This window comes from Suncus etruscus, chromosome X (genome assembly GCF_024139225.1).
Source record: "Suncus etruscus isolate mSunEtr1 chromosome X, mSunEtr1.pri.cur, whole genome shotgun sequence".
NCBI lineage: Eukaryota > Metazoa > Chordata > Mammalia > Eulipotyphla > Soricidae > Suncus > Suncus etruscus.
The window spans coordinates 52967503-52992663 of NC_064868.1; the positions used below are offsets into that span (position 1 = coordinate 52967503).

The 25161-nt window shown below is 39.1% G+C and overlaps 1 protein-coding gene across 2 annotated transcripts in view; it reads right to left on the reverse strand.

Moving 5' to 3' along the window:
- The window catches only part of CLCN5 (chloride voltage-gated channel 5), a 73884-nt gene that overhangs the window by 43324 nt on the left and 5399 nt on the right, over window positions 1-25161 (reverse strand). The window contains exon 1 of one of the 2 annotated variants that reach the window (XM_049767220.1): window positions 349-507. The exons of the other annotated variant lie outside the window; for it this stretch is intronic. The gene's annotated coding sequence lies outside the window, so the exon portion shown is untranslated. Of the gene's footprint in view, window positions 1-348; window positions 508-25161 lie in introns of those variants that run through there. 2 annotated transcript variants of the gene reach the window in all.

Genomic DNA, 25161 nt, shown 5'->3' on the forward strand with positions numbered 1-25161 from the left:
AGTTCTCCGTTCAGGAGAAATTTTTAAAAGCATTTGTGCAATAGACTTTTAAAAGCACCCAAGAACTGCCAGCGATACATCATCTATCAAATGAGGAAATTATGACAAAATGAAGACCAGCCACAGTTTTCTAATAGGAAAGAAAGACTTCCATTACATCATTAGGTAATTTGAGCACCCACCATCCTTCTTTGTAAGTCTCCAGTGAGAGAGAGACTCAAATTCTCAGCTGCTTTTCTTAAACAGCAGGCAGTGATTAGAATCTACGAACAGACATTTGTGATTCTCCAGACCCCATTTCTCCCTGGGGTCATTATTCGGTTTTTGGCTGGGCTCAAGTCTGCTTACCTTCACTCACAGCTTTCGTTTTTTCTGCCTCAAGGAAGAAATAGTCTTGGCAGCCCGCATTGAGTCATTTAGATTGAGGAGCACCCCGGTATGAACTTCTTTAGAAGCAAACTGGTTGTGTTCGCCTCTCACAGGAACAAACCTAAAGCACCGCCAGTGTTCCCGGGCGGTAGAGTGTGATGTCACTCTTGAATCACATGACCGTACCTCGGACCAGTCTTGCAGAAAGGAAGATTTTTAACTGAGCACAGAAGCCTTAAAGATGTAGTCTCATCGAAGCAAATGCCATCAAATGGGCGAGAATAGGAGGGGGGTGGTAGTACAGCAGGTCATTTCATAAAACTGGGGTCTAGAAAGTTTTATTCTTCAGATTTCAGATTTCACTTAGCATAAATTCCAAGAAAGCAATGCAGAAATATCCAAAAGCACTGCGAGTTATAAGTATCCTAAGTAAAAAAGGAGAGAGACAAATCTAGAAAAGGATTTTGAAAAAGAAAAAAGTAGTGAATGGTAGGAATACAGAGTATCTCCCAAATATAAGACAAAGATGTCAGCCACAACAGAGCACAGGAACTAGCAGTCTATTTGCAGAAGCACACACACACAAACACACACACACACACACACACACATACACACACCACCACCACCACCACCACCACCACCATCACCACTACCATCAGCAGATAAAGCTCAATTGCAATTTTTAGGATACAGTGTAAATAAGTAGCTACATACAAAGAGAAGAAATGAATGACAAATGTACGGCTGAAGACATAGCGCGAAGGACTGAAAAACATGCTCTGCCAGAATGGGAGCCCAAAGTTCAATTACAGCATAGACTCTTACCGACCCCACTCCCCCAAAATAAAAGTGCTGCCAGTGATGAACCCCCAGCCGGGAGTGCCCTTCAATAAGACAAGTTCCAAAAACCGAAAGAAAAAATAACAAGAGAGAGAAAAAGAGAAAAGGAGAGAGAAAAGGAGAAGGGGTCACAATCTGTAAGGAGCATAGAAGGAGTTTGGGATTTTGTAAGTGATTACAATTTTTTCTTCAGCTCTGTGGTGGTTATCTGAGGTTACACACTATAATCACTTTTTAAACTATATATTAATGTTTTGTTATTTTATGTATACATCATAATTTGATAAAATGTGAAATATTGAAAGACCTAAGGACTTACTTAACAAAGTCAGTTTTCAAGTAGCACTTAAAATTGAAAACTTAAAATACAGTCCAGTAAATTACTGTTTCTCAGACTTCCACCTTTATTTTTTTTAATTTTCTTATTTAAACACCTTGATTACATACATGATTGTGTTTGGGTTTCAGTCATGTAAATAACACCACCATCACCAGTGCAACATTCCCATCAACAATGTCCCAAATCGCCCTCCTCCCCACCGAACCCCTGCCTGTACTCTAGACAGGCTTTCTATTTCCCTTGTACATTCTAATTATTAGGATAGTTCAAAATGTAGTTATTTCTCTAACTAAACTCATCTCTGTTTGTGGTGAGCTTCATGAGGTGACCTATAACTTCCAGCTCTTTTCTCTTTTGTGTCTGAAAGTTATTATTGCAAGAATGTCTTTCATTTTTCTTAAAACCCACAGATGAGTGAGACCATTCTGCATCTTTCTCTCTCACTGATTTATTTCACTCAGCATAATAGATTCCATGTACATACATGTATAGGAAAATTTCATGATTCATCTCTCCTGACAGCTGCATAATATTCCATTGTGTATATGTATCACGGTTTCTTTAGCCATTCATCTGTTGAAGGGTATCTTGGCTGTTTCCACGGTCTTGCTATGGTAAATAGTGCTGCAATAAATATAGATGTAAGGAAGGGATTTTTGTATTGCATTCTTATGTTCCTAGGGTATATTCCTAAAAGTGGTTTAGCTGGGTCATATGGGAACTCGATTTCCAGTTTCTGGAGGAATCTCCATATTGCTTTCCATAAAGGTTGAAAATAGACAGCATTCCCACCAGCAGTGGATAAGAGTTCCTTTCTCTCCACATCCCCGCCAACACTGCTTGTTCTCATTCTTTGTGATGTGTGCCAATCTCTGGGGTGTGAGGTGGTACCTCATAGTTGTTTTGATTTGCATCTCCCTAATGATTAGTGATGAGGAGCATTTTTTCATGTGTCTTTTGGCCATTTGTATTTCTTCTTTGTCAAAGTGTCTGTCCATTTCTTCTCCCTATTTTTTGATGGGATTAGATGTATTTTTTCTTGTAAATTTCTGTCAGTGCCTTGTATATTTTGGAGATTAGCTCCTTATCTGATGGGTATTAGGAGAATAGTTTCTCCCACTCAATGAGGAACTCTTGTATCCTGGGCGCTATTTCTTGTGAGGTGCAGAAGCTTCTGTTTAATATATTCCCATCTGTTAATCTCTGCTTTCACTTGCTTGGAGAGTGCAGTTTTCTCTTTGAAGATGCCTTTAGTCTCAATGTCCTGGAGTGTTTTACCTACATGTTGTTCTATTTATCTTATGGTTTCAGGTCTGATATCAAGGTCTTTCATCCATTTGGATTTAACCGTCGTGCATGATGTTAGCTGGGGGTCTAAGTTCAATATTTTGCAAGTGGCTAGCCAGTTGTGCCAACACCACTTGTTGAAGAGGCTTTCTTTGCTCCATTTAGGATTTCTTGCTCCTTTATCAAAAATTAGGTGATTGTATGTCTGAGGAACCTTCTCTGAGTATTCAAGCCTATTCCACTGATCTGAGGACCCTTCTTTATTCCAATACCATGCTGTTCTGATAACTATTGCTTTGTAGTGCAGTTTAAAGATGGGGAAGGTAACGCCTCCCATATTCTTTTTCCCAATGATTGATTTAGCTATTCGAGAGTGTTTATTGTTCAAATGAATTTCAAAAGTGCCTGATCCACTTCTTTGAAGAATGTCATGGGTATCTTTAGAGGGATCACATTAAATCTGTACAATGCTTTGGGGAGTATTGTCATTTTAATCAAATGCTTTCTCTGCGTCTATTGATATGATTGTGTGATTTCTATTTTTCTTGTTGTTGATGTTGTGTATTATGTTGATAGATTTACGAATGTTAAACCAGCCTTGCATTACTGGGATGAAACTTACTTGATCGTAGTAGATGATCTTCTTAATGAGGCATTGAATCCTATTTGCCAGGATTTTGTTGAGGATCTTTGCATCTGTATTCCTCTGCGATATTGGTCTGTAATTTTCTTTTTTGATAGCATCTCTGTCTGCTTTAGATATCAAGGTAATGTTGGCTTCCTAAAAGCTATTTGGAAGTGTTCCTGTTTTTTTGATTTCATGAAAGAGTCTTGCCAGAATTGGTAGAAGTTCCTCTTGAAATTTTGATGGAATTCATTAATAAATCCATCTGGGCCTGGACTTTTGTTTTTGGGCAGACATTTGATTACTGTCTTAATTTCCTGCAATAGTGATGGGTGTGTTTAGATATGCTACATCCTCTACATTGAACCGTGAGAGACTATAAGAGTCCAAAAATTTATCCATTTCTTCCAGGTTTTCATTTTTAGTGGCACAGAGTTTCTCAAAATAGTTTCTGATTACCCTTTGGATCTCTACCATATCAGTAGTGACCTCTCCTTTTTCATTGCTAATACAAATTATCAAGTTACTCTCTCTCTTTCTTTGTTAGTTTTGCCAGTGGTCTATCAATCTTGTTTATTTTTTCAAAGAACCAACTTCTGCTTTCATTGATCTTTTGGACTGTTTTTCGAGTTTCCACTTCATTGATTTCTGCTTTCAGCTTTGTTATTTCCTTCTGTCTCCCTATTTTTGGGTCCTTTTGTTGAGTACTTTCTAATTCTATGAGCTGCGTCATTAAGCTATTCAGGTATGCCCCTTCTTCTTTCCTGATGTGTGCTTGCAAATCTATAAATTTTCCTATCAGTACCGCTTTTACTGTGTCCCATAGGTTCTGATAGTTTGTGTCTCCATTGTCATTTGTTTCTAGGAAGGTTTTGATTTCCTCTTTGATTTCATGTCGGACCCACTGTTTATTCAGTATTAGGGTGTTTAACTTCCAGGTATTAATGTGTTTCTTCTGTGTCCCTCTGTAGTTCACATATAATTTCAGGGCCTTTGTGGTGAGCGAAGGTAGCCTGCAAAATTTCTATCCTCTTGATATTATGGAGGTATGTTTTATGTGCTAGCATTTAGTCTATCCTGGAGAATGTCCCATGTACATTAGAGAAGAATGTTATCCGGGCTTCTGGGGGTGGAGTGTACTGTATATATCTACTAAGCCTCTTTCTTCCATTTCTCTTTTCAGGTCTAGTATATTCTTGTTGGTTTCAGTCTGGTTGACCTGTCAAATGTTGACAATGCCGTGTTGTGGTCTCCCACAATTATTGTGTTGTTATTGATATTCTTTTTCAGATTTGTCAACAATTTTATTAAATATTTTGCTGGGCCCTCATTCAGTGTATATATGTTTAGGAGAGTGATTTCTTCCTGCTGTACTTATCCCTTGATTAATATAAAATGTCCATCTTTGTTCCTTGCAACTTTCCTAAGTATAAAGTTTGCATCATATGATATTAGTATGGCCACTCCAGCTTTTTTATGGGTGTTGTTTGCTTGGATGATTTTCCTCCAGACTTTTATTTTGAGTCTATGTTTTTTCTGACTACTCAGGTGCGTTTCTTGTAGGCAGCAGAAGGTTGGATTGCGTTTTTTGCTCCATTTAGCCACTCTGTGTCTCTTAACTGGTGCATTTAGTCCATGGACATTGAGAGAAAGAATTGTCCTGGGAGTTAGTGCCATCTTTATATCAAAGTGTGGTGTGTCTGTTGGTTAGCCTTGTCTTAAAGTAGGCCGTTCAGTTTTTCTTTTAAGAATGGTTTTGAGTCTGTAAAGTTTCTGAGCTGTTGTTTGTCTGTGAAACCATGTATTGTTCCTTCAAACCTGAAAGTGAGTTTTGCTGGGTACAGTATTCTAGGCGAAGCATTTATTTCATAGAGTTCTGTCACTATGTCCCACCACTGCCTTCTGGCCTTGAGTGTCTCTGGTGACAGGTCTGCAGTAAATCTCAAGGATGTTCCCTTGAATGTAATTTCTCTTTTCAATCTTGCTGCTTTCAGAATTCTGTCTCTGGGATTCATCATTGTGACTAGGATGTGTCTTGGGGTGTTTTTTCTGGGGTCTCCTTTAGTTGGTACTCTTCAGGCATGCAGGATTTGATCGCATATATTCTTTAGCTATGGTAGTTTCTCTTTAATGATGTTCTTGACCATTGATTCTTCCTGGAGATTTTCTTCCTGGGTCTCTGGTACTCCAATGATTCTTAAGTTGTTTCTGTTGAGCTTATCATAGACTGCTATTATCATCTGTTCCCATTCTTTGAGTAATTTTTCCATTGTTTGATCATTTGCTTTAAGGCTTTTTTCCAATTTCTTCTGCTGTATGGAATTGTTATTCATCTCATCTTCCAGTGTGCTAATTCTATTCTCAGCTGCTGTTAACCCGTGGGAAAACTCAACCATGTTTTTCTTCAATTCTTCTACTGAGTTTTTCAGACCTGTTATTTGACCTGAAATTTTAGTTTGGAGTTTTCTTATTTATATCTTCATATTCTTTTGATTCTTATTAGTGTTCTCTTCTATACTTTCTTTGAGTTCTTTGAACATCTTCCATATTGCGACTCTAAACTCCGTATCTGAGAGACTGACTAGTTGGTTGGTCATGTTCATCATCAGAGTTGCCATCGTCATTCTCTATGTCTGGTGCTGGCCTGCGTTGTTTTCCCATTGTCACACCTGTATTGTGGGTTTTTCTACGTGTTGTGGTTGTATTCATTGGCTAAATGATGTGCATTGCCGGGAAGCAAAACGAAGCGGATGTGCTCCTCTGGCTCCACCCTTTCTGGGCTTGTAAACTCACCTCCAGGGAAGGCGAGCCGACCGCAGATGAGCCACACACAGGATGAAATCAGGCCCAAAATAAAGCACAGCACAGAAAACAGGCACATGGGGTGCTGGCATCTGAGTTCCAGCAGAGTTCAGCGGCTTCCACTCTGGGCTTATAAACTCACCTCCAGGGAAGGCGAGCCTTCCGCAGATGAGCCACACACAGGATGAAATCAGGCCGAAAATGGAGCACAGCACAAAATACAGGCAGATAGGGGTGCTGGCATCTAAGTTTCAGCAGAGTTCAGTGTCTTCCACTTTCTGGGCTTGTAAAGTCAGCCTCTCACTGGGTAGCTTCAGAATGCAGTTTTTTGGGGATTCACTTCCAAGGGCTCTGAGGAGAGCTTCAAGGATTCAGAAAAGACAGAGAAGCACAGGACAGGTCTCCCTTCCGGTCCTCAGGTTCCTCAGAAGAAGCACATCAGGGCGGAGACTCCGTAGGTGAAGCAATCAGTATTTCAACTGGCAGTACCCACAGTCAGCCATTTCTTACTCACTCGCTCGCTGGGTAGCTTCAGAATACTGTTTTTTGGGGGTTTGCTTCCCAGGGCTCTGAGAGAGCTTCAACGATTCAGAAAAGACAGAGAAACACAAGACAAGGCTCCCTTCAGGTCCTCAGGTTCCTCAGAAGAAGCACATCTGGGCGGAGACTCCACAGGTGAAGCAATCAGCACTTCACCTGGCAGTCCCCACAGTCAGCCATCTCTTACTCACTCACTCACTCGCTGGGTAGCTTCAGAATGCTGTTTTTTGGGGTTCGCTTCCCAGGGCTCTGAGGAGAGCTTCAAGGATTCAGAAAAGACAGAGAAGTACAGGACAGGGCTCTCTTCAAGTCTTCAGGTTCCTCAGAAGAAGCACAGCAGGGTGGAGACTCCGCAGGTGAAGCAATCAGCACTTCACCTGGCAGTCCCCACAGTCAGCCATTTCTTACTCCAGACTTCTATCTTTAAAGAAACATCACATCTGATCTCAAATAATTCAGCCTGGGAAAAAGTATCCATCATAATATTGAATATATTACATGTATATTGTCTTAAAGGTTTTTCAGGGCTGGAACTATAGTACAGTGGGTAGGGTAGGTGCCTTGCATGCAGCTGACCAGTATTCAATCCTGCATAAGATGGGAGCAGTGGCTCAAGCAGTAAGGCATCTGCCTTGCAGGTGCTAGCCTAGGATGGACTGTGGTTTGATCCCCCAGCATCCCATATGATTCCCCCCAAGCCAGGAGCAATTTCTGATAACCAGGAGTAACCCCTGAGTGCCACTGGATTACATTTGATTAGTTTGATGCCCCATTTATATCTAATTTGATGTGTTTCTACTGAGTAGACAATATTTAAAAATTGGAGTTGTCATGTGGTACTGTATGATATTGTGCCATCCAAGAATTCCAAGATCTGTGGCTGACATTGTGGCAAATATGGAACATGGTTTCGGGTACCAGGCCTTCTAGAAGTATAAGAGGTTGGAGATAATTGTCTACATTCTTCATCCAGGCGACTCTTTAGATAGCTGACTTAAAAAAAATAGAATGGTAGCTATGTATCAAAGTGATAGCTAATTGATTTTTTTTAGTTTTTTTTCTTGGTGAAAAGAAATAGTAAATTCACAAAATTTAAGTTATCATGTATGGAAGCAAAAATGATACCAATCAGAACTAACTAATGATGTGCAAGGGATGTTAAGATGTAAAAGGTGGGACCGGAGAAATAGCATGGAGGTAGAGCATTTGCCTTGCATGCAGAAGGACAGTGGTTTGAAGCCCGGCATCCCATATGGTCCCCGGAGCCTGCCAGGAGTGATTTCTAAGCATCGAGCCAGGAGTAACCCCTGAGCGCTGCCGGGTGTGACCCAAAAACCAAAAAAGATGTAAAAGGCATGGGAAAATATATTGAGTTATGTTTCTGGTATGTAAATATTTTGCAAGTAAGGAAGAAAGTAAAATTATCAACCCTAACCACCAATCATGTAGAGGTACTTAGGTAAGCTTAGTTCAGTGTTTCCCAAAGTAGGCAATAGTGCCTCCTCGGGAGCACTGAAGTGATCCTGGGGATGTAGCATCCTGGAGTGCAATCGGGCATGCTTTCTTGGGAGAGGTGTTATAAGGCAGATTTCCAGGGCAGAGGTGACTGTACTGAAGTAATTTTATTATTTTTTGAGAAAACTATTGAAAATAAAGGCAAAACTCACATAAGTTTTGATGGCAATGTGATATATAAAATAATTTAAATATCTTACAGGAAAATTGTTTAAAGTATAGTTAGGACTTAGTGTGAATGATAAAAGAACCCCTAAATCGATTCTGCACTGCTTAAATCTGGGAACAGCATACAAAGGATAGGTTAAAAGAATGTCAACATTGGGGTAGGAAGATAGCTCTGCCGACTGAACTGTGTGCTTTGCAGATGTATCCTCTGCACTGTGTGGTTCTTTAGACACCCAGGGGTGACCCCAGTGCTGAGAGTAGCTCCTAACCACCACCAATCATACCACAAATATCAACATTGAGACAGTTTCCTGGCAGGTGACTTTTAGGTCTAGAAACTTAACAACAGTTATTTAAAAACATTGCATAAATGAGTAAGCATAAAAATAAATATATTCAATCCATTCCAATTCTGGAAATCAATTCATCATTTTTCTAAGAATTGCATGATGCCTAAAACTAGAAAACACTTTAAAGACAATAAACATTATTCCTGCTTGAGAATGTTTATTTAAATTCCTTAAATTTCCATTAGAAATTTACCTAGGGGTAATGAATAGTAACTGATTAAGTGGACTAGTTAAACATTAAACAAAGCAGATGAGAATAAGATAGAGAAGAAACCTCAGAGAGTAAAGTTTTGCTTTAGTAATGTTACAGTTGTGTGAGGACTCACAGGCAATAGTTGCACTTATACAGTTTAAGAAGTAGCACTAGAAGTGGGCTATTCAAAAACACAATGTATAAAAAGCATCTGCACTCCTATATTGATCGCGTCACTATCATACCTAAATTTGGAAATTATCCAAGAGCCCAAGAACAGATGAGTGGATAAAGAAACAATGAAAGACTATGCATACAATAGGAAAAAAATAAGTCATAATTTTCTTATACACTGATATATATGATTATTATGCTGAGAAAACCAAAGGGAGAGAGATAGAGATAGAATTATTCCATTTAGGATACCATCTATGGAAACAACCACAATTGTCTTTAACATTACCAGGATCCAAGCCTCTACCAGAGATGACCTACTACTGCTTTGGCATTACCAGGATCCAAGCCTCTACCAGAGAAGACCTACTACTGCTTTGGCATTGAGTGCTCCCAACACCCAGGCAACTCAGCAACAGTCTGCATGCAGGGCAGATCGCTCCGCATTTAATGATATGCTGAAACTAGAGGATGCTCCACATCAGCCTGACATCAATGAAAGAAATGCACAGAATCCAGAGTCTTTAAATATAAGAGTCTGATACCAACAATAGCTAAAGTGTGAAAAAGTTTCACCGGGACCTTGAGAATGACTGGAATTAAATAGACTGGTATGCCTGGAACCCAGAGTCTGTCTTATGCCAATAAACTTCTGGGGTGAGGCCTTTTTGTAATCAGGTCAAGGATTTTTTTCCCATTTTCTCCACTTTTCTGGACCTATGCAAACATTGGCGATTGCCACTATCACACCTTTACTATATTTTTTTACTCTTATCCTTTAAGGAAAAAAATACAACTTACTGAAGTTAAAAACAAATTACTGTAGTAAAATGCCTGTCTCGAATACAGGCAGGAGATGGGAAGGGGGTAGGGGTTAATTTTGCACTGGTGAAGGGGGGTTTTCTGGTTATGACTGTAACCCAAATATGATCATGTTACTTAAATAAAAATATATTAAAAAAGAGATTGCATTAAAGACAAACAATTACTGTTTGCTTTTGGTTTAATTCAATTTCATAAATAGGTGATTAGATAGAAATAAATAAGAACCGATTCCTACTAATAATATTTCCTATGTATCATTTCAGTATAAGCTGCATTTAAAATTGAATAATTATGGGAGGAAGGTATTGAGCAGTGGCAGAAGACAATACTTTAATTTGGGCTTAATCCCTGGCATTCTCAAATAAACAAAAACAAAATCATAAAAAAAGAATTATTCCATTTATATATGAAATATAAAATAAAAGTAGTATGGTAATAATATCCAAAGACAATAAAACTGAGGTCCAGGAGGGCTAGTCCATGTAGGAACCTTGTGAAAATAAGTGGAGAATGCAGTTAGGACAGATAAGGGACCATAATGACAATGATAGTTGGAAAGGATCACTCTGGACAAGAATTGGAGGCTGAAAGAAGGTAAAAATGATACTCCTTCAGTAACAATACTATAGTCTCTAAAAGGGGTGAAAATAAAACAGAGAGAGAGAAAGAAAAGAAGAAAAATATCTGCCATAGAGACAGGGAGGAAGAAAGGAAGAGAGAAGGGTGGGAAGGAAACTGGAGACATTGGTGGAGGGAAATGTGCAGTGTGAAAGGATGAGTGTTGGAATTTTTGGGGTGGGGGATATTTGGGCCACACTCATTGATGCTCAGGGGTGACTCCTGGCTATGCGCTCAGAAATCGCTCCTGGCTTGGGACCATATGGGTCGCCAGGGGATCAAACCATGGTCTGTCCTAGGGTAGAGTGGGCAAGGCAGACGCCTTACAACTTGCACCACCACTCCGGCCTCGGGTGTTGGATATTTTATAACTGAAACATAATCCTGAACAACTTTGCTTTTGGTTTTTGGGTCACACCCAGCAGCACTCAGGGGTTAATCCTGGCTCTATGCTCAGAAATCTCTCCTGCAGGCTCAGGGGACCATATGGGATGCCGGGATTCGAACTACCGACCTTCTACATGCAAGGCAAATGCCTTACCTCCATGCTATATCTCTGGCTCCATGAACAACTTTTTAACCTATCATATGGCGATTCAATTTAAATAAATCATTAAAATAATTAAAAATAGGTTATTGTCATGTTTCACAAAAGCTTGAAGCTAGCACATTTTTAAAGATGTATTTCAGCATTTACAGGGATATATTATATTTTCTGGCTGGCTGGAACCACAACTACAAAAAAATCAGCATCCTTACTGGCACATAACCAATAAGTATTCCTGTGGTCATTTAAGTGCAGCCTTCATTCAAGTAGTAAGTGCTTAATCACATGCCACATCTTACTTCTATACAGGCTATCCTTTTACATTTCTGGTACTGACTGATTTATCCATTCCAGATCTCTCAAAAGTGATGAAGCTTATTACATTCTATTCACTAAATTAAAGTTCTAATAATTAGTGAAAAAGTTAAGGAAACTCAATTTGTAGTTCCAGGTATTTGGGAGGGGGGTTGGGCCTCACCCAGCAGCTGCCAGGATTTACTCCTGGCTCTGTGCTCAGAAATCGCTCCAGGTAGGCTTGGGGGACCATATGGTATGCCAGGATTCAAACCACTGTTAGTCCTGGGCCCATTGCTTGCAAGGCAAATGCCCTATCGCTGTGCTATCTCTCTGGCCCCCAGCTCCAGGTATTTTTGTTGTTGTTTTGCTTTATTTTACTTTCCCATATACCAAACTCAGTGGCTGAAAAGCAATTCCTGGTTAAGTAGCCCTCCCATCTAAGCCGTGGATAGTATTAAAGACCAAATATCTGTTTTTCTTTGATTTTTGGTTTTTGGGACACACTCAGTGACGCTCAGGGGTTACTCCTGGCTATGCACTCATAAATCCCCCCTGGTTTGGGGGACAATATGGAACACTGGGACATCAAACCACAGTATGTCCTAGGGTAGTGCATACAAGGCAAATGTCCTACCACCTGTGCCACTGCTCCAGCCCCCATAATATCTTTTGTTGCCTTAATCAAACCCCAGAACACATAGGTAGGTTGTAATTCCATTGGTGTATATCTCTATAGCCATAACAGATGATAAATAATGAACTATCTCCCTAGTTCTTGATAACATTTTTAAATTGCAAGCCTTTCACAGTTATATTTAAAGTACAAGTGACAGTGAATTAAGGCAATTGCCACCAGTAGTATTGACCTCACTCTTCCACTGTTCCCAGCATGTAACCCATACCTCCACCCTTGTGGTTGTTTGGCTTTGATCAGTTTTTATTTCCACACAATGCTCATGAGACCTCTTTGCCCCTGATACCATCCACTTTTTTCCTCAATTTGCAGGAAGACATAAAAATATAAGGCAGAAAATGATAATGCATGTTCTATGGTTCTGTTTTTAAAAAGTGGGTGGAAGCCCCTCTAGAAGGTATAAATATAAATTTAAAGGAGGAAAATAACAAAAGAGTAAGAAAAAGAAAAAGAAGGGGAGCTGATGTGCCAAGTTTTTTTTCAGAGGCATAGTAAGCATTAGGGGAATTAAAAAGGAAATTCCCTTGGCCTAAAAGATAGAATGTCTCCACCATTGACACATAATATCATGAGGCCAACTACAGGCTCTGGACATGTTCATTGTCAAACCTCAGGTCTTGTGCATCCAGGTTCCTTTCCTGAAAGGAGACTTACAGCATGGGCATTATGATACAGTAACATAAACTAGCTTGAATTGGAAAAGAAGAGACATTTTAAATGGCCTCTTCTTTGCTCCCTAATTGATTTCTTGCTCAGTTCCCTGCTTTGCTCCATGAAGCAGCTGTGAAAAAACACAGCGAAATAAACTCCTAAGGGCATGCAAGCGAGGCAGGCTGTATCCGCCCATGAAAGATTGTGCCTGATAGCAGCCATGTGAAGACAGAAAGGAGACAATTTAAATGGTCTCTACTTTACTCCCTGCGCAGTATCCTGCTCTGTTCCCTGCTTTGCTCTGTGAGGCAGCCATGAAACACCCCAGCAAAAATATTCCTGAGGGCAGGTAAGTGAAGTAGGCTGATCCACCCATAAAGGGTGGAGCCTGATTATGACCATGTGCTTTGACACAAAGAAGATGTGCTTTGACACAAAGAAGACATTTTAAATAGCCTCTGTTTTGGTCCCTGCTCGGTTTCCTGCTCAGTTCCATGTTCTGCTCCATGAGGCAACCATGGAACACCACAGCGAAAAAAACTCCTGAGGGCATGTCAGCAAAGTAGCTGTCTCTGCCCACAAAGGGCTGAGCCAGAGGTGCCTTTGTGGCCACACACATCTTCTAGCCAATAAATCCCACCACAACACAGAAAATATCACATTGCGAGTGATACAATAAGGAAACAACACAGGCCAACACCATGAATAGAGAATAAAGATGGCAGCTCTGATAACCAGAAAAGTGCCAACCCCCTATTTAGCCTCTCAAATAGAGTTTAAATAAGAAATATAGAAGATCCTCATATAAAACAAAGAACGCATAGATCAAGTTGAACAAACCATAAAAAAGAATCAGGAGGATATGAAGAAGAAAATAAATAATAAAAATGAGAAAAATCCAGATTGAAATAACAAGACTGAAAAACTCAGTAGATGAAATGAAAATCTCACTGGAAAGCCTCTCCAACAGAGTAACAGCAGCTAAGGAAAGAATCATTGAGCTGGAAGAGGAGATGCATAACAACTCCATACAATAGAAAGAGATTTAAAAAGAGCCTTAAAGCAAAGAACAGATAATGGCCAAAAAATACTCAAACAATGTGAAGAGATGAAAACAGAAGTCTTTGATTAACTCAAATGAAACAACATAAGAACCATTGGAGTACCAGAGACTAAGGAAGAAAATCCCCCAAAAGAATCAACAGTCAAGGACATCATTACAGAGAAACTCCCAAAGACTGCATGCAACCAAATCCTGCATGCTTGAAGAGTACCAGCTAAAAGAGAACTGAAGAAAAGCCCCCTAGGACACATTCTAGTCACAATGACAAATCCTAGAGATAGAGAATACTGAAAGCAGCAAGATCGAAAAGGAAAATGACATTCAAAGAAAGAAGCATACTTATGATTTACAGCAGATCTAACACAAGAAACCCTCAAGCCAAAATGCAGTGGTGGGATATAGGGACAAAACTCAATGAAATGAATGCTTCGCCTAGATAATGCACCCAACCAGACTCACCTTCAGGTTTTAAGGAAGTATACATAGCTTCACAAATAAGTAACAGCTCAAAAACTACAGGTCAAAGCCAGCCTTAAAAAAAAACTGAAATGTCCACTTTAAGACAAGACAGGGGCCTGGAGAAATAGCACAGCGGCATTTGCCTTGCAAGCAGCCGATACAGGACCAAAGGTGGTTGGTTCGAATCCCGGTGTCCCATATGGTCCCTCATGCCTGCCAGGAGCTATTTCTGAGCAGACAGCCAGGAGTAACCCCTGAGCATTGCCGGGTGTGGCCCAAAAACCAAAAATAAATAAATAAATAAATAAATAAATAAATTTGTTGGGCCCAGAGAGATAGCATAGGGGCGTTTGCCTTGCAAGCAGCCAATCCAGGACCAAAGGTGGTTGGTTCGAATCCCGGTGTCCCATATGGTCCCCCGTGCCTGCCAGGAGCTATTTCTGAGCAGACAGCCAGGAGTAACCCCTGAGCACTGCCGGGTGTGGCCCAAAAACAAAACAAACAAACAAACAAAAAAAGACAGACCAACAGACACACACCAAATGTCTACACAAAGATGATACTAAATCCAGAACAATTATCTCTCTCAACATCAATGGGCTAAATGCACCAGTTAAGGTGAACAGAGTGGCAAAATGGATCAACAAGCTACATCAAACATTTTGCTGCCTACAAAAATATGTCTAAATAGTCAAAACAAACAGACTCAAAATCAAAGGTTGGAGGATAATCATCTAAGCAAACTACTCCCTTAAAATAGCTGGCATGGCCATATTAATATAAAATGACACAAACTTTAGGCTTAAAAAATTTATAAGGAAGGGAAAATGGAGATTTTATAATGGTAAAGGGATATGTAAAACGGAAAGAAATCACACTCCTAAACATATACACAGTAATGAGGGACCAGAAAAATATTTAATATAATTATTGTCAAATATGAAAGAAGAAATTAATAGCAACACAGTAATATTGGGAGGCCTCAACACCACCATGTCGCACTTGATAGGTCAACCAGGATGAACCCAACAAGAATATACAAGCTCTGAAAAAATTAAACAAAGTGGCCGTGTGTGTGTGTGTGTGTGTGTGTGTGTGTGTGTAATACAGATAGATAGATAGATGATGAGAGAGGAAGGAAGGAAGGAAGGAAGGAAGGAAGGAAGGAAGGAAGGAAGGAAGGAAGGAAAGAAGGAAGGAAGGAAGGAAGGAAGGAAGGAAGGAAGGAAGGAAGGAAGGAAGGAAGGAAGGAAGGAAGGGAAAGAAAGAAAGAAAGAAAGAAAGAAAGAAAGAAAGAAAGAAAGAAAGAAAGAAAGAAAGAAAGAAAGAAAGAAAGAAAGAAAGGAAAGAAAGAAAGAAAGAAAGAAAGAAAGAAGGAAGGAAGGAAGGAAGGAAGGAAGGAAGGAAGGAAGGAAGGAAGGAAGGAAGGAAGGAAGGAAGGAAGGAAGGAAGAAAGAAAGGAAGAAAGAAAGAAAGAAAGAAAGAAAGAAAGAAAGAAAGAAAGAAAGAAAGAAAGAAAGAAAGAAAGAAAGAAAGAAAGAAAGAAAGAAAGAAAGAAAGAAAGAAAGAAAGAAAGAAAGAAAGAAAGAAAGAAAGAAAGAAAGAAAGAAAGAAAGAAAGAAAGAAAGAAAGAAAGAAGGCCTACATAATAACTTAATGACACACATTTTTTGTTTATTTTTTGGGTCACACCCGGCAGCACTCAGGGGTTACTCCTGGCTCTACACTCAGAAATTGCTCCTGGCAGGCTCGGTGGATCATATGGGATGCCAGGATTCGAACTACCAACCTTCTGCATGCAAGGAAAATGCCTTACCTCCATGCTATCACTCTGGCCCCCAATGACACACCTTTTAAAATTAGAAAATGATCAACAGAAGGAACCAAAAATAGGTAAGCGAATGAAATTAGAAAGATTAGGGCAGAAATCAATGAAACAGAATTTAAAAAATGCAAAAGATCAATAAAAGCAAAAGTTGGTTCTTTATAAAAATAAGCAAGGTTGATAAACCATATCAAAATTCACAAAGCAAAGGAGAGAGAAGCATAGTCAACTAGATTAGAAATTAAAAGGGGATATCACCACAGATAATACTGAGATTCAAAAGATAATCAGAGATTAGTTTGATAAACTCTATGCCACAAAACATGTGAACCTGGAAAAAATGGATAAATTCTTGGACTCTAATATTCTTCCATAGTTGAGTCAGGATGATCTAACATATCTAAACAAACACATCACTATTGATGAAATTAAAGTGTTAATCAAAAGTCTTCCCCAACACAAAAGCCCAGGAACTGATGGATTCACTAATAAATTCTTTCAAACCTTTCAAGAGAAACTACTACTACTACAACTACCAATCATTTCAGACTCTTTTAGAAAATTGAAGAAACAGAAACACTCACAAATAGTTTTTATGAAGCTAACTTCATCCTGTTACCAAAACCAGACACAAAAAAAGAAGAAAAAAGAAAAGAAAATAGAAAAGTACAAACCAATATCCCTGATGAACACAAGATCCTCATCAAAGTTCTGACAAATAGGTTCCAACGCCTCATCTAGGTCATACACCATTACCAAGTAGGTTTCATTCCAACAATGCAAAGATGCTTTAAAATACATAAATCATTCAACACAATACACCATATCAACAGAAAAAAAACATGATATCAACAGATGTGGAGAAAGCATTCTATAAGGCCCAACACTCATTCATAATAAAAAGTATCAATAAAGATGGGAATGGAAGGAACTTTTCTCAATATAGTCAAAGCCATCTACCACAAGCCAATGGCAAATATTATTCTCAATGGGGATAGACTAAAAGAATTTTCTCAAAAAAAAGAATCTTCTCTTAAATATTGTATAAAGCAAGGCTGCCCCCTCACAACTCCTGTTCAACATTGTACTAGAAGTATTTTCCATAGCAATTAATCAAGAACATTATATCAAGTGCATCCAGATAGGAAAGGAAGAAATGAAGCACTCACTGTTTGTAGATAACCTGATCCTATATTTAGAAAACCCCAATGACTCTACCAAAAAGCTTCTAGAAACAATGAATTCATATAGCAATGTGGCAGGCTACAAAATTAACATGCAATATTAGTGGCCTCCATATACATAAAAAATTATAGAAAAGAAATGGCAATTTAAACCCTCCCCCCCCAAAAAAAAACAATCCCATGTACATTAGTGCCACACAAACTAAAATACCTGGGTGTCAACTTAACTAAAGAGGTGAAGGACCTATACAAAAAAAATCCTGCAAAACATTGCTTCAAAAAATAAAAGAAAACACAAGAAAATGAAGATGTATCCTGTTCATGGATTGTGAGGATTAACATCATTAAAATGGCAATACTCCCAAAGGTATTGTACAGATTTAATGCAATTCCTCTAAGAATACCCATGACATTCTTCAAAGAAGTGGATCATACACTCCTGAAATTAATTTGGAACAATAAATTCCCATAAATAGCTAAAGCAACCCTTAGGAAAAAGAAGATGTGATGCATCACTTTCCCCAACTTTAAATTGTACTACAAAGCAATAGTCATTAAAACAGCTTGGTATTGGAATACAGACAGACTCTCAGATCAGTGGAATAGTCATGGGTATTCATAGAATGTTCCTCAAACATACAATCAATTAATCTTGATAAAGAGGGGAAAACACAAAAAAATGAATCAAAAAAGCCTCTTCAACAAGTGTGCTGAGTCAACAGTTCAGCCACATGTAAAAAGTGAACTCAGACCCCCATCTAACACCATGCACAAAGGTCAAATACAAATGGATTAAAGACCTTGATATCAGATCTAGAACCTTAAGGTATAGAGAAGAACACATAAGTAAAACACTCCATGACATTGAGATTAAAGGCATCTTCAAGAAGGAAACATCACTGTCCAAACAAGTTGAAGCTGAGATACACAGATGGGACTATATTAAGCTGAGAAGTTTTTGCACCTCAAGGGAAATAGTGCCTAGGATACAAAAGCCACCCACAGAATGGGAGAAACTATTCACCCAATACCCATCATATACGGGGCTAATGTCGCAAATATACAAGTTACTGACAGAACTTAACAAGAAAAAACATCTAACCCCATCAAAAATGGAAAGAAGAGGGGGCTGGCATAATAGCACAGTAGTAAGGCATTTTCCTTGCATGCTGCCAACCCGGAACAAACCAGGGTTCAATCCAGGGCATCCCATATGATTCCTCAAACCTTCCAGGTAGAATTTCTGAGCACAGATCCAGGAGTAACCCCTTAGTGCCTCAGGTTTGACACAAAAAACTAAGATAAAAATGGGGAGAAAAAATGAATAGACAGTTCCTCAAAGAAGAAATACAAATGGACAAAAGACACGTGAAAAAAATGCTCCACATCACCAAACATCATATAGATGCAAATCAAAATAACAATGAGTTACCATCTCATGCCCCAGAGACTGGCACACACGGCAATAAGACACGAATAAGAACAATCAGTTCTGGCACAAATATGGGGGAGAAAAGAACTCTCGTTCACAGCTGGTGAGAATGCATTATAGTCCAGCCTTTATGGAAAATAATATGGTGATTCCTCAAAAAAAAAAAAGAAAAGAAAATTGATTTCCCATATGATCCAGCTATATCACTCCTATGAACACAAGAACACAATACAAAAATGCCTTCTGCACACTTATATTCATTGCAACTCTATTTACAATAGCCAAAATTTGGAAATAACTCAGATGCCCAACAACAGATGAGTGGCTAAAGAAACTGTGGTGTATATATACACTATGAAATACTATGCAGCCATTATAAAAATTAAGTCATGATTGCCCCCCCCCCCAAAAAAGACAGTATAATGGTAGGGCATTTGCATGCAGCCAACCAAGAATGGACCTGGGTTCAATCCTGGACCTCCGAGCCTGCCAGGAGCAATTTTTGAGTGTAGAGCCAGGAGTAATCCCTGAGTACCCCTGGGTATTGCCCAAAAACAAAAATAAAAAAAAAATAAAGTCATGAAATTTTCCTATACATGGATGGAACATGGAAGCTATTATGCTGAATGAAATAACTGAGAGGGAGAGAGACAGACACAGAATAGTCTCACTAATATATGGGTTTTAAGAAAAATAAAATACATTATTGTAATAGTACCCAGAGACAATAGAGATGAGGGTTGGAAGTACCTGCCCACAATATGAAGCTTACCATAGAGTGGTGAGTTCAGTAAGAGAAATAAGTATATTGACAACTATCATGACAATGGTAGTGAGTGAGAGAAATAGAATGTCTGTCTCAAATACAGGCAAGGGATTGGAGAGGGAGATAGAGGGCATTGGTGGTGGGAATAGTGCACCTGTGAAGGGGAGTGTTCTTTTTTATAACTAAAACCCAACTGAAAACATGTTTGTAATCATACTGCATAGGATTCCATTGTGTCAGTTTACCACAAATTCTTGAACCATTCATCTGTAGTTGGATATTTGGCTTATTTCTATATTTTAGTTATTGATAACTATATATTTTAAGAATTCTTATTCAATCCCTAGCTGTTACCTCTCACTGTGCAACAAGAAGCTCCAAGCAAGCAATGCCCAGCCCTATGTCTGATATCCAACCTTGCTGCCAGTGCTTATGTTGTTTTGAATAGCACTGAGGCATGCATGTTAATTTGGGACTTTGGTTCTTCTCAGAACACATTAAAACTTGAAGTGGACTAAGACACAGGAAGGACAAGAGAGGAAATTCTATCCAGCTCTGCTAAAAGCTATTTGGTGGTTAAAGATTGTGGGTACCAGAACAAAAGTTATCAATAAATATATTATAGAGACCCTGACAATGAATATCTAAAATTATGAGAAGGACTGAAAAAGGAAGGGTATGACAGAAAGGAATATGGTAAAGATTTAAATATATTCACCTTTGGACTTCTTGGTTCTTGATGGATACAACTCTGTACCCACTGGTCTATAGACAATGGCTTTGTGGAATACGTTTTATGCCTCTCTTCTAATCTAAAAGGTCTTTGCTCAACTCAACTTTTTTTAACCAGGGAAGTCAGAGTGCTAATTGATAGAGTTGTCAGAATAAGGAAAAAGAATTTGCAGAGTATGATTTGGTGTCTGCAGGCTTTCACTGGACTAAACTGACACAAAGTCAAAGCAGAATTTTAAGAAAGGGAGCAAGAATTGACAATGTTGCTAAAAGTTGGCCTTGTAACGAAAATAGCCCTCATCTCTGTTACTTTGTTCTCCAATCCATCTTTCTCAGTTGTACAATTTTTTGGAAGTGATAGCATAATTGGATAATGTTAACAGGGAGATATATCAGAAGGTCAGCAAGTCCTGTGGATAGCAAGATCTTGTGTAATAATTATAATGACAATTTTTAGGAGTAGTCATTCTCCAATTCTTCTGTGTCACATTGAAAGACCACAGTGGTAGTATAGCAGGTAGGGCTCTTATACCATACTTGACTGAATTAAGATGCAAAAGGAAGTAGAGGGCTAGAGAATAGTAATTAGTTTTTGAGATGGGAGATGAACAAGATCAAAAGTCAAAAGATGTCAAAAGAGACAACACTATGAAGAAATTGTTGGTTTCATGGAAGAAGTGTGATGTCATGGACAGAAAATGAGCTACAAAAACAGATATAAAATTTAGAACTTACACTTCAGTAGATTGCACTGTTAGTAGCAAAACCATGGAAATAAGAGTTCAGAATTGAGGAGGATAGCATGAGGAATGTAGACTTATATTTACTGAAATAAAAAGCTTCCCAAAAAGTATATGAGAAAGTAGGCCATACAATAAGTAGAAGGCTGGGAAAATAATTTGATAGACTGAAGTAAATACCTAACATGAACCAGGAAAAGTTCCATGACCCTCCAAGCACTGAAATGCAGAACTCTGCTGGCATCAGTGTCAGTCACCTAAGGCTGAGAACTAAAAAGATCAAGACAAGAGGAAGGGTCATGTCTTTTAGCATAGATCAAGCTAGCTACACCCAGTATCTCTGGGACCCTACAAGAGTCTCTGGTGGTGGTTCCACCAAAGAAATGAAATCTCTTTAAATTATAAGTAGCATATGATTAATTTTAAAGATGTATGTGGGTTAGCTGTTTAGAAAAGGAATTGAGGGGCCGGAGAGATAGTATGGAGGTAAGGCGTTTGCCTTTCATGCAGAAGGTCATCAATTCGAATCCTGGCGTCCCATATGGTCCCCTGTGCCTGCCAGGAGCAATTTCTGAGCATGGAGCCAGGAGTAACCCCTGAACACTGCCGGATGTGACCCAAAAACCACAAAAAAAGAAAAGGAATTGAAAGGGTTGTATTGAATTATTTAAGGGGTTATTCCATAATGAGAAGAAGAGGGGGATGGGGTTGACTTTAACCTATTATATACAAATGTACTGCTTCAAATTTTTAGTTAAGATAGTTATATGTTACATTGTTTTCTAAAAGAGAAAATAAATGGTAATACAACTACAAGAATGTTTGCAAGCCACATTATCAACTAAAAACTTAAGGAGTAGATATGGGATGTAGATAAGGGGAGACATCAATTCTGAGAGGTATACCACTGGCATACTTAGAAGTAAAACATTTTTCTGGGCAATACCAGAAGGAAAGTACCAAGAGGTGGTTTACTACTTTTTTACTCTATATTTTGGTTCTTCAACCACAATTGGCAGTGCTCAGGGTATATTTTTGGTAGGACTTGGGGGACCATGTGGAATGATAGGGAATCAAATGCAGGTTCTGCCACATGCAAAGCATCTCTGCCAGCTGTACTATCACTGTCCCTAGGTTTACTGCAATGGGGGGGGGGCACACCCGGCGGCACTCAGGGGTTACTCCTGGTTCTGCACTCAGAAATCGCTCCTGGCTGGCTCGGGGGACCTTATGGGATGCCTGGATTCGAACCACTATCTGTCCTGGGTCGGCTGCGTGCAAGGCAAATATCTGTGCTATCTCTCTGGCCCATTTTTAAGTATTAGTGGGAATTTAGGCTTTGTTTATGTCCATCAATGAGAAACTGCATTCTAATCCTAGCTACATTGCCCACTAGTTGTGTAACCTTGGGAAGTGGGAAGCCAGGGGATATTAGGCTCCCCATCTGTAAAATGAGGCCTATTGATTTTTTGATGAGAGGAGTGGATTAGAGCCACACCCAGCTGGGCTCAGGGTTTACTTCAATCAGAGCTTTCTGGAAGAGCACAGGAATGCTAAGTGGTATAGGGATTGAATCCAGGTTGTCCCAGTACAAGATAAATGCCTTAACCCCTGCCCCTTATCTCCAGCCTCAGAATGCATAAAAAATTTCAAGGTCCTTCCAACTGTTGAACTTTGTCCCTTTAGCAATGACTCTTCAAACCTAAGCTTTAAAATATCTGCTGGCCAGAGACCTGTGAAACATACAGCACTTATTCTAGAGGCATAAATAATGACTTCTTCCTCTCCCATAAATCAGAACAGGATAGGTTAAAAAACAACCCACTCAGAATTTACAGTTTTACCAAGAGGCCTCAAAAATATATCCTCTGCCCCCCACAAAAGGCCAGCAAGATAGTCATGATGTGGCATTAAGAGTCTTGTCTTTGCATGGTTAGATCTCTGGCAATGCATATGGTTTCCTGCAACTTGTCCAATTTGACCTCTTGGCACACCCAGGTGTGCATGACTCAAAAACAAAGTTTTCCCTGCATAAGGAACCAAAGTGAAAGTTAAAATAAGGAACTTCCAAACATAGCTCTAGTAACAGAGCTTAGAACATGACATGCCAATCCTTACAATATAAAAAAATAGGAGAAATTGGAAAGTCACTAACTTTTCTTGGACTCATGACAGCCAAGATTTTTTAATAATGGGCTGTGACTCTCTATGGGGTCATGTGAATGAAGGTGGGTGCCTCAAAAAATGGAAGAATAGGGGCCGGAGAGATAGCATTGAGGTAGGGCATTTGCCTTGCATGCAGAAGGACGGTGGTTCAAATACCGGCATCCCAAATGGTCCCCCGAGCCTGCCAGGAGCGATTTATGAGTGTAGAGCCAGGAGTAACCCCTGAGCGCTGCTTGGTGTGACGAAAGAAAGAAAGAAAAGAAAGAAAGAAAGAAAGAAAGAAAGAAAGAAAGAAAGAAAGAAAGAAAGAAAGAAAGAAAGAAAGAAAGAAAGAAAGAAAGAAAGAAAGAAAGAAAGAAAGAAAGAAAGAAAGAAAGAAAGAAAGAAAGAAAGAAAGAAATAAAGAAAGAAAGAAAGATAGAGACAAAGAAAGAAAGAGAGAAAGAGAGAGAAAAAGAAAGAAAGAGAGAAAGAAAGAGAGAGAGAGAAAGAGAGAAAGAAAGAAAGAGAAAGAAAGAAAGAGAGAAAGAAAAAGAAAGAAAGAAAGAAAGAAAGAAAGAAAGAAAGAAAGAAAGAAAGAAAGAAAGAAAGAAAGAAAGAAAGAAAGAAAGAAAGAAAGAAAGAAAGAAAGAAAGAAAGAACATAAAAGGTTTCTGAAGTACAGTATCCCAGTCAATTCCAATTTAAATGTATCTTGACTCAAATGCTTCTGCTAATTTTCGGCTCTGTATTGTATTTCTACATGGGATCTTGAGTGGTATCATGAGTGGGAAAAACTTGAGAAGACCTATGCAAGAGGTTTAAAGCTGCAGAGGAAAATCAACCTTCAATTCCTAAAAGATAGGCTAGGCTCATCCACAGACATAATGAGAGAAAGAAGCTCAGCTTACCAGGAGTAGAAATGGCTCAGGACCATAATATGGTAGGATCGCTTGAAAAGCAACTGTGGATTGCTGCCTTCTGAGTGTGAGCTTCAGAAAGAGAGGGACTACTCAAGCAATATATCATGAACATCTAAGATCCCCTCCAGGCTCTAAGGAGGAGTGAGTGGGGTAAGAGAAATTCTTGTGAAACAAGAATTTCTAAAACATAGGCCTGAAGGGAAATATACTTGGTGAGCCTTATCCAAACTGAGTGAAGGGCATTCCCAGTATTCCTACCCCACCTTCTGATCCTTACCAAATAGGGCAAAGCATAGTAAACTGAAACCTAGGTTTCCAGGAAATTGACTTGGAATGCAGAGGTCAGGAATGGGAGAAGGGGACTGGGAAAACAAAATGTTTTCGTATTTTGTAAATGCTTTACATGTTTTATAGTAAATATGTAGGAATAGCAGTTACAGGTCATCAGACATTGACATTTAATCAGAAGATTTTAAAGTGACCAGCTACCCACTAAATTACCACCAAACCAAGACAGAGTTCCACTGCAATGATGGAATAACAGCTGAACAAGTTATAAATTACAGAATATCTCTCCCAAATTTTTGAGGGAAGACAAAAACAAATAAGACTTTAACCCTCTGACACAATGATGATTATACTAAATGCTAAGAACAGCCCATCTCTAAGGTAATTTATAACACAATAAAACATTGTAACACAATAAAATTAAACTAGAAACCAATAATGGAAAAATAGCTGATGAAATGCTCAAGTGCCTAGAAATTAAGGTAACATTTGTCCAAGTAACCCATAGATTAAAGAATACTAATGAAAAATATTTTGAGGATCTGGGAGATAGTTCAAAGGGTTCATGCTTTATAAGAAGAACTCAGAGGTTTAGTTCCCTAGCACTGCTTGGTTTCCCAAATGAGTACTAAGCCTGACACCTGAAGTACTAATCTGGGAGCAGTACCCATGCACTGCCATCATAGGAAAAAAGGAGGGGAGGGGGGAGGAAGGAAGGAAGGAAGGAAGGAAGGAAGGAAGGAAGGAAGGAAGGAAGGAAGGAAGG